This window comes from Gorilla gorilla, chromosome 7, assembly GCF_029281585.2.
Source record: "Gorilla gorilla gorilla isolate KB3781 chromosome 7, NHGRI_mGorGor1-v2.1_pri, whole genome shotgun sequence".
Classification (NCBI taxonomy): Eukaryota; Metazoa; Chordata; class Mammalia; order Primates; family Hominidae; genus Gorilla; species Gorilla gorilla.
In genome coordinates, this window is record NC_073231.2 from 28,594,989 (window position 1) to 28,605,720 (window position 10,732).

The window sequence follows — 10,732 nt, forward strand, 5'->3', positions numbered from 1 at the left end:
ATGTATGTTTATTGTAGCACTATTCACAATAGCAAAGAACTGGACCCAACTCAAATGCTCATCACTGATAGACTGGATAAAGAAAATGTGACACATGAACACCATGGAATACTATGCAGCAATGAAAAAGGATGAGTTCATGTCCTTTGCAGGAACATGGATGAAGCTGGAAACCATCATTCTCAGCAAACACAAGAGCAGAAAACCAAACACCACATGTTCTCACCCGTAAGTGGGAGTTGAACAATGAGAACACATGGACACAGTGATGGGAACGTCACACACCAGGGCCTGTCAGGGGGTGGGGGGCGAGGGGAAGGATAGCATTAGGAGAAATACCTAATGTAGATGACAGGTTGATGGGTGCAGCAAACTGTCATGGCATGTGTATACCTATGTAAAAAACCTGCACGTTCTACACATGTACCCCAGAACTTAAAGTATAATAAAAAATCAAAAACAAAGAGAAAATTCTAAATTCTAAGAGAAATGGATTATCACATAGAAAAAAAGCAAGAGCCCGTTGATCTCAGAATTTTAGAAGGAGAAATAGATTCAAGAATAAAATAAAACAGTAAAGTATTGAAGTTTCCTTCAATACTAAGTTCTTTTCAGAACTTAGACTCTAGGATTTTACATTCAAATGGTCACTCAGTTATAAGGGTTTAGTTAAAAAATATACTCAGGAATACAGGGTTACAGAAACATAACTATGTAAAGAACCATTTGAAAAGTATTTTTGGATAAATTAATAAATTAGAAGACAATTTACAATATACTGCAAGAGACATATGAAACAGAGATAACCAAGTACCTCAATAAAATTATGTATCCTAAACAAAATTATTATAACCAAATAAAACCAGAAATTATATCCATAATTATGCTCATTTGAAAGCCTAGATCAGTTCTGTGCAATAGAACTTTCTGTGATGAAACTATTCTGTACCTTCACCATTCCATATGGCAGCCAATAGTCACACAGCTACCAAACTTGTGATTTGAGAGAATTTAAACAAAATATTTAAATTGCATTTAATTTTAATTATTTAAATCTTAATAGCCACAAGGAGTTCATGGCTACTTTTCAGGCATTATAGGTCTCAATAATATCAATATGTTGTAGGGCGTGGGGGAAAGCAAGGGATATGAAGCAGGGTGGATAAGTTATAAGACAAAGATTGACAGACTAGATAAAATATAGGTACACATTATTTCTAAATAATACATCTAACATAGAATTTCATGCAAAGACTGAAAACAAACGGATAGGAATAGATGTATCAACTCATGTAGGCACCTAATTATCAAATATACATACTTTACAGTGGAAAGCATCTTTAGGAATGGAGGAGGTAAGTGATAGAGTCACTGTATAATTTTAAAAGGTACAATTTGCAAAGACAATATAGAGTTTTATATATCTTCATAACGAATAAATTTATAAAATTAGAAGGAGAAGTTAATATATCCACCTTCACTGTGTCAGATTCAACATTTCCTTTTTGGTTGTGAATAGTGCAAATAGGCAAAAAGCTAGGAAGAATATTTAGGCAAGCTGAGTAATACAATTGTCAACCTAGAGCTACTGTACATATGCACCCAATAACAAGTAAAAACATCTATAAAAGTATTACAGTATATAATCAAAAATACAATAAAAGAATTAAAAATACTAAGAATATTTTAATAATAAAAGGAGGCAGGGAAGAAAAAGAGAAATAGAAAATAATACAAAAAATGCAGAGAGATAAGAAAATAAACGCAAAAAAGGAGAGAGAAAAAGCAAAATAGCATATCCCCTCATCGTACCAATAATTATATAAAACACAAATTGGCAAAGCAACTAAAATAAAAGGTAGACACATTTTAGAAACAGCTTTAAAAAGACTGGGTTAAACCCTGAGAAAAATATATTGTGTTAATGTAAAGATAAAATTGAATGTAAAAAGACATACCATGCAAATATTCCTTAGAAGCTGGTGTGACTATAGGAATACCAGAAAAATTAGATTTTAGTAAAAAACAATATATATATCTTAATATATATATTTTATGTATTTGTTAGAGACTACATATATATATATATATATATATATATATATATATATATATATATATATATATATATATGGCTGGAAATAAAGAGCAGCATTTCCTACTAATTAATTCATCATGAAGACATGATAATTCCAAATGTTATATGCTTGATAATAAAACTTAAAAAGCTAGGGGCCTAGCTAGTTCCCTCCAGTCCTTTTATAAAAGCACTAATCAATTCCTGAGTGCTCCATCCTCACGACCTAATCACTTTTCAAAGGTGACACCTTTTAACAACATTGCATTAGGTATTGCATTTTAACATAAAGTTTGGAAGGGATGCAAACATTCAAACCAAAGCAGGCATTCATTATTTAAAAACACTTCAGAAAAAAATAAGAATGGAAGGGAACTTTCTAAACTTGATAAAGAACATTGACCAAAAACCTACAGTTAATATTAAATCTAATGATAAAAGATTGAATGGTTTTGTCTTAAAACTGGGAACAAGGCAAGGACATTTGCTCTCAACACTTTTATTCAACAATGGGCTGGAAGTTTTAGCCAGTGCAATGAGTCAAGAAAAGTGGGGGGTCGGGGGTGGGGGTGGGGGTGGGGGGTGGGGGTAGAAAGCAACCATATGATAGATGAAATAAAACTCTACTGTTTGCAGATGACATGATGGTCTATTTAGAAAATCCCAAAGAATCTACCAAAAAAATCCTAGAGCCAGTAAGTGAGGTCAACAGGTTACAGATTACAAGATGAACACAGAAAAATAAATTATATTTTTCTATATGAGTAAGGAATATAAGAAAACTGAAATGAAAATACAATGCCATTTATATATTTTTTTTAATACTCAGATGTAAATCTAACAAAATATATCCAGGATGTATAACCCTGAAAACTACAAAGTGCTGATAAAATAAATCAAAGAAGATTTAAATAAATGGGGAAACATTCCCTATTCATGGTTTGGAAGACTAAACATAGTAAAGATATCAATTCTTTGTGAATTAATATATAGGTTTAGCACAATTCCTACAAAAAGCTCATCGGGAATTTTTCTGCATAGAGATAAGATTATTCTAAAATTTACATGAAATGCATAGATCTAATATAGCTAAAACAATCTTGAAAAGGGAGAATAAAGTGAGAAGCATCAGTTCACTTGATTTTAAGACATACTATACATATATACAGTAATCTAGTTGTAATGTATTGATGGAGGAATAGACATATAAATGAAATCAAACAGGCAACTCAAAAATAGCCACATGCAAACACATCTGATTTTGAAAAAAGGGCAAAAGCATTTCAATAGAGAAGAGATTTTCCAGTAGTGCTGGAGAGAATAAACATTTATAAGCAAAAAGGAAAACAAACCTCAATTTGAACTTCACAACTTATACAAAAATTAGCTCAAAATTGACTACGGACTTAAATATAAAACACAAAACTATAAACTCCGAGAAAAATACATAGAAAAAAACTTCAAAATCTGGAGTGAGGCAAAGAGTTCTTAGATTTAAAACCAAAGACACCATCTATAGAAGAAAAAATTGATAAACTAGACTTCATCAAAATTAAAAACATTTATTCTGTAAAAATCTGTTAAGAGAATGAAAAGACAAGCTACAGCCTAGGAGAAAATGTTTGCAAGGCACATAACTGACAAAGCATGAGTATCTAGAATATAAAAAGACTCCCAACACAGCAGTAAAAAAAAAAAATCTAATTAGAACATTGGAAAAAGACATGAAGAGACATTTCAATGAAGAAGATACATGGATGGAAAATAAGCACATGTGCAAAATCGTGGTCAAATGTAAACCACAATGAAAAGTCCTAAACACCAGTCAGAACGGCTAAAATGAAAAATAGTGACAACACTGAAAATAAGCAAGGATGCAGAGAAACTGGATCATCCGTATGTCGCTGGTGAAAATGGTAAAATGGTACAGATTCTCTGAAAAATGGTTTGGCAATTTCTTAAAAAAAAAAAAAAAAAAAAAAAAACAAATACAGCTAACCTGATGCTGCAATTACACTACTGGGTGTTTATCCTGGAGAAATAAAAATATATGCCACGCAAAAAAAAAGAATGCCATGAATAGGTATAGCAGATTTATTTGTAATAGTAAAAAATAGGAAACAATCCAGATGCCTTTAAATGGGGGAATCATTAAATGAACTGTGATGCATTCATGCTATGGAATACCACTCGGAAACCAAATGGAATGAACTATTATATACAACACCGGGTGAATATTCAGAGTGAAAGAGAACAATCCCAAAAGCTTACCTACTGTATGATTCCACATACATTTTTTAAATGACAAAATTGTAGAAATGGAGTAGATTAGTGGTTGCCAGGGGTTGAGGAGGGTGTGAGGTGGGTAGAAGTGGGTGTGGCTATAAAAGGGCAACAGGAGGCATCCTTGTGGTGACGGAATTATTTTGTATTGTAACTGTACCAATGTCAATGTTTTGATTGTGATATGGTACTCGGGTTTTGCAAGATGTTACCATTGGGAAAAATGAGTAAAGGGTATATGAAATCTCTCCATATTATGTCTTACAACTGCATATGCAAGTACAGTTATTTCAATATAAAAAAAGTTAATCTTAAAAACACAAAACTGACTCTAGAAATTCTAATTCCCCTATATATACCTACAAATTGAATTTTAATTAAAAACTTTTCTCACAAATAAAATTCTTGCTCACATGGTTTCACTGATAAATCCTATTCAAAATTAATGAAGAAACTATCAGAATAAAAGAATATCCTAAAGACTTAAACATAAGACCTAAAACCCTAAAAATCCTAGAAGAAAACCTAGGCAGTACTATTCGGGACATAGGCATGGGCAAAGACTTCATGTCTAAAACAGCAAAAGCAATGGCAACAAAAGCCAAAATTGACAAATGGGATCTAATTAAACTAAAGAGCTTCTGCACAGCAAAATAAACTATCATCAGAGTGAACAGGCAACCTACAGAATGGGAGAAAATTTTTCCAGTCTACCCATCTGACAAAGGGCTAATATCCAGAATCTATAAAGAACTTAAATTTACAAGGAAAAAAAAAACAACCCCATCAAAAAGTGGGCAAAGGAAATGAAGGGACACTTCTCAAAAGAAGACATTTATGCAGCCACAAAACATGAAAATAAAGCTCATCATCACTGGTCATTAGAGAAATGCAAATCAAACCACAATGAGATACCATCTCACGTCAGTTAGAATGGCGATCATTAAAAAGTCAGGAAACAACAGATGCTGGAGAGGATGTAGAGAAATAGAAACGCTTTTATACTGTTGGTGGGAGTGTAAATTAGTTCAACCATTGTGGAAGACCATGTGGCAATTCTTCAAGGATCTAGAACCAGAAATACCATTTGACCTAGGAATCCCATTACTGGGTATGTACCCAAAGGATTATAAATCATTCTACCACAAAGACACATGCACACGTATGTTTATTGCAGCACTATTCACAATAGCAAAGACTTAGAACCAACCCAAATGCCCATGAATGATAGGCTAGATAAAGAAAATGTGGCACATATACACCATGGAATACTATGCAGCCATGAGAAAGAATGAATTCATGTCCTTTGTAGGGACATGAAGCTGGAAACCATCATTCTCAGCAAAGTAAAACAGGAACAGAAAATCAAACACTGCATGTTCTTACTCATACATGGGAGCTGAACAATGAGAACACATGGACACGGGGAGGGGAACATCACACCCCCCTGTCGGGGGGTGGGCTGGGGGGCTAGGGGAGGGATAGCATTAGGAGAAATACCTAATGTAGGTGACAGGTTGATGGGTGCAGCCAACCACCATGGCACATGTATACCAATGTAACAAAATTGCACGTTCTGCACATGTACCCCAGAACTTAAAGTATAATAATAAAAAAAGGATATCCTAAATAAATTCTTTTAGAATATGGAAGAATAGGACTCTATGCAGTTTGTTTTGTAAGATCAACATAATGTTGTTATATCACAATCTTAAAAAGGCATTACAAGAAAAGTAAATTCTAAGAAAACATCTCTAATGAATATGGGTACAAAACTCCCTAAAAAAACTAACACTACATAAATATAATACATCATGATTAAGTGGAGTTTATTTCAAGAATGCAAGATTGGGTTTGTTAATCGCAAAGACCATAATTTACCTTATTGACAGAATAAAGGAGAAAAAACCATAGAACCATTTCAGTAAGTTCCAAAAGAAAAAAATCCAACATTTTTCATAAAAACTCAACAAATTGCCAATAGAAAGGGAACTTCTTAATACATAAAAGGGCAAAATAAAACTTAAAATAACTTATTTGTTGATGAAATTTTGAACATATTTTACAAATATTTGTTCTACTGATTCTAGCAGTATAAAAAGGCAAAGAAAAAAGCATACATGCTGAGAAGGAGTAGTGAGACTTGCTTTTGGCAGGTGGCATGATAGTTTACATAGAAAATCTTACTTCTGGAATGAATAAGTTTATGTACGTGTGTACGTATATATATGATATATCTGTATATACAACACGTATACAAATATTGGTTGTATTTCTATATGCTATCAATAAATAATGGAGAAATAATTTCATTTACAATACCATCGAAAAGCAAAAAATATTTCAAAATACATTTCATGAAATTTGTCCAAGTACTCTATTTTAAAAACTACAAACCATCAATGAGACAAATATTTAAAAATACCTAAGTGAAGAAATACACGTGTTTATGCATCAGCATATCAATTATTACCAGTTTGACTCAATGATTCAGTGCAATCCCAATCAAAATCCTAGTAAGCCGTTTATTGGGAACTGATAGGTTGAATCAAAATTGGTATCAAAATGTAGCAGACCCAGAAGAGCCAAAACCAACTTGTAAATAAGAACAATGGATTACATACACTACTTGTATTATATATTATACATTATATATTATGTAATATATAAAATATATATGTAATTATATATTAAATATACATTATATATACAACCTATGTACACTATATAGATATATATATAATGTTAGAAGAAATGTGAGAATTGTAAAGGCAAAAAGATAATGTCTTATACATATGATATATTATATATATGTATTTTTTCTAGCTCATCAAGGTATCATTAATGCAAGATTTATTTCATTGATCTCCATAGCTAGAAGTATAATTTGTGTGCATAAACTCGTATCTTTATTTTTACTCCGAATATAACAATAAGTTTTTGCTATGTTACTTCAGTCTTAGCAATTATAATTTTAAGGTAAAAATGTTCATAATTAGAAAAAACAGAAAAACTGGATGTACTGACATTCTATGGGTCAGCAAAATTGGTAGGATCCAGACAAGATATTTAAACATTTTTTTGTTTAAATATGTTTTAAATAGGGTTGTAATGAACATAAAATGTTTGAATGCATGCAAGCCACTTAGAAAAATGCATGGCTATATAATTGTTAGCTAATATTACTATTAACACAGCTTCATCCAGCAGGGATTCCTGGTGGGTTTGGACAAGCTCAGATTAGAAAAAATTATCACATTAGATAATTCCAATATACTGATAGACCACCGACGTAGGGAACATGATCCCTCCCCCAATGCCAGTCATAAGCAAATAGGGATTCCTGAGCATCAAAGGAGTTCAGAGCTTGGCCACCACTATGTTACTTCTCATCTCAAACCTCTGACTCTTACAGTATCATATCCTTGAGATAGGCTTCTTCTTTGCAGCAGTTGAAGCCATCATAGAGATCTCCCACAGTAAAATATTTGAAATTCTTTATCAAGCATGTCTTTTCCCACCTTAATGACCTTGGAGACATCTATTACATACCTGGGTGATTTGAAGTATACTAGATCACTTAACCTCTTTGAGTCATCTATAAAATGGGAACCACAATCTTTGAACCGACTACTTGTATCTGTTGTTATTGTGACCAAAGAAAATCATGTATGCAAAAGTCGTTACTTGTGTAAGACATTATCATAATTTTGTCCATGTTACTGTTCTATTTTCATTTGTAGTTTGACAACATTTAAACATCTGCCCCAAATCAAAAATATGTTATTATGCAACAGTCTAAAATGTTAAGTTGCAAGCTTTATGGGAATAAAATTCTTTGTAATCAGGATGTTGGTCGTGATTTCTTAGTTTTAGGATCATAAATTAAATCCTATGTTTAGTCAATCCTTAAATATTGTCTTCATAAGGCTCTGTATATATTCTATTTCTCATTCCCTCCAGATGCATTGGGTAAACAATTTCTTCACTGTTATTCCCACAATTTTGATTTATAGGCTGATATTCAACTATCTAATAAACAGCATCTGTATCTTATGCAGAGTTTAGTTTTCAAATTTTTATGGTATTCATATATTCAATGAATATTTTAAACATCTATTATCATCATGGTACTGTGGTCCTGAAGGGTGCCCCAGGATATATATCTCCTGTGTTTAATGGATTAACAAACTGCAACTTCCATCAAGACACCAAATTGGAAGATTTATATAGTGGCTCAAGCTGAACCTTAGAACTCATTCTAGATTCCTCTGTGTCTTCCAACTGGGAGTGGCTACATACAATCAATCAGCAAGTCTGATAATTGTGTAAGCTAAGTATCTCTCAAATATGTACCTTCTTTAAGATCATTTGTTCCACCATAACTTGGCTCCTGCATGTGTTATAAGTTTTATATCACATACCTATTACTTTTTTATTATAAAGTTCTGGGATACATGTTCAGAACGTGCAGTTTTGTTACATAGGTATACACATGCCATGGTGGTTTGCTGCATCCATCAACCCGTCACCTACATTAGGTATTTCTCCTAATGCTATCCCTCCCCTAGCCCCCCACCCCCCAGCAGGCCCCGGTGTGTGATGTTCCCCTCCTTGTGTCCATGTGTTCTCATTGTTCAACTCCCACTTATGAGTGAGAACATGTGGTGTATGGTTTTCTGTTCTTTTGTTAGTTTGCTGAGAATGATGGTTTCCAGCTTCATCCATGTCCCTGCAAAGGACATGAACTCACCCTTTTTTATGGATGCATAGTATTCCATGGTGTATATGTGCCACATTTTCTTTATCCAGTCTATCACTAATGGGCATTTGGGTTGGTTCCTTTATGTTACGTTCAAGTCATGAGGAACATACACTTCAACAAACAGTATGATTTTCTATATACTCATGGCTTTGCTCATAGTACCAGCTCCACTATTCCTTTTCCAGGTATTATCTGATTCTCTTCACCTATCAAGTGATATGGCCTTTCTAAAATTGATTTCAGCACAATACACAAATATCAATCATAATACTTCATATTTGTACAGACTACTTGTTTGTGGCTGTGTCTCCATTATTAGACTTTATTGTGGGAATATGTGAATAGCAAGGACAGTATCAGTCATCTTAGAATCCTTAGAAATGTAGTAGCAATTTATTGGAAAGACAACTTTAATATGATTTCAATAAATATTCAACTGCCCTAGCAATACTAGTTGTATAATTAATAAGCAAATTAGTTTCCGCTAAATAGCCAGAAAGCAAAATTGTCCACAGCAATAATGGTCACCAAAAGATAGCCAAATCTCATCCAGTTGAGAAATTGCTGAATCAAATGGTAGTTCGACTTTTAGCTCTTTATGGAATCTCCGCACTGTTTTCCATAGTGGCTGTACTAGTTTGCATTCCAACCAGCAGTGTAGAAGTGTTCCCTTTCACTGCATCCACACCAACATCATCTAAGATTTTTTAATTTTTTATAATGGCCATTCTTATGGGAGTAAGGTGGTATTTCATTGTGTATTGCATGTTTATAGCAGCAAAATTTACAATTGCAAAAACGTGGACCCAGCCCAAATGCCCATCATTCAAAGAGTAGATAAAGAAACTGGTGTATATATGTATATACCACACACACATATATGATGTATACCATACATACATGCATGTATGTATACCATATATACACTATGTATTTGATGGAATACTACTCATTCATGAAAAGGAATGAATTAATGTCATTTGCAACAACCTGGATGGGATTGGAGACTATTATTCTAAGTGAGGTAACTCAGGAACAGAAAACTAAACACTGTATGTTCTCACTTATAAGTGGGAGCTAAGCTATGAGGATGTGAAGACATAAGAATGATACAATGGACTTTGGGGACTCGGGGGGAAAGGATGGGAAGCCGGTGAGGAATAAAAGACTACTAACTGGCTACAGTGTATACTGCTCAGGTGACGGGTACACCAAAATCTCACAAATCACCACTAAAGAACTTACTCATGTAACCGAATACCACCTGTTCCCCAAAAACCTATAGAAATAATAAAAAAGAATATGTTTAATGAAGAATTAAAAAAAACAATAACTGATGTTAAAAGGACCTGCGAGCAAAGAAGTTGCTACACATGAATAATTTCAAACATCTGTAGAAAACACACACAAAAATAATGAGTAACATGGGGATCAAAATCATGATAAACTAAAATACTTGACAACAACATGTAATGTGCTAAAGGGTAGGGCACTGATAAGAGTTCACCATTCCAGGATTCTTTTATTATTTGATGATAGAGACATAATTAGCATTATACTTTGTTAAAATATTAATGGCGGGTCATAAAGGACATAAGAAGAATGCC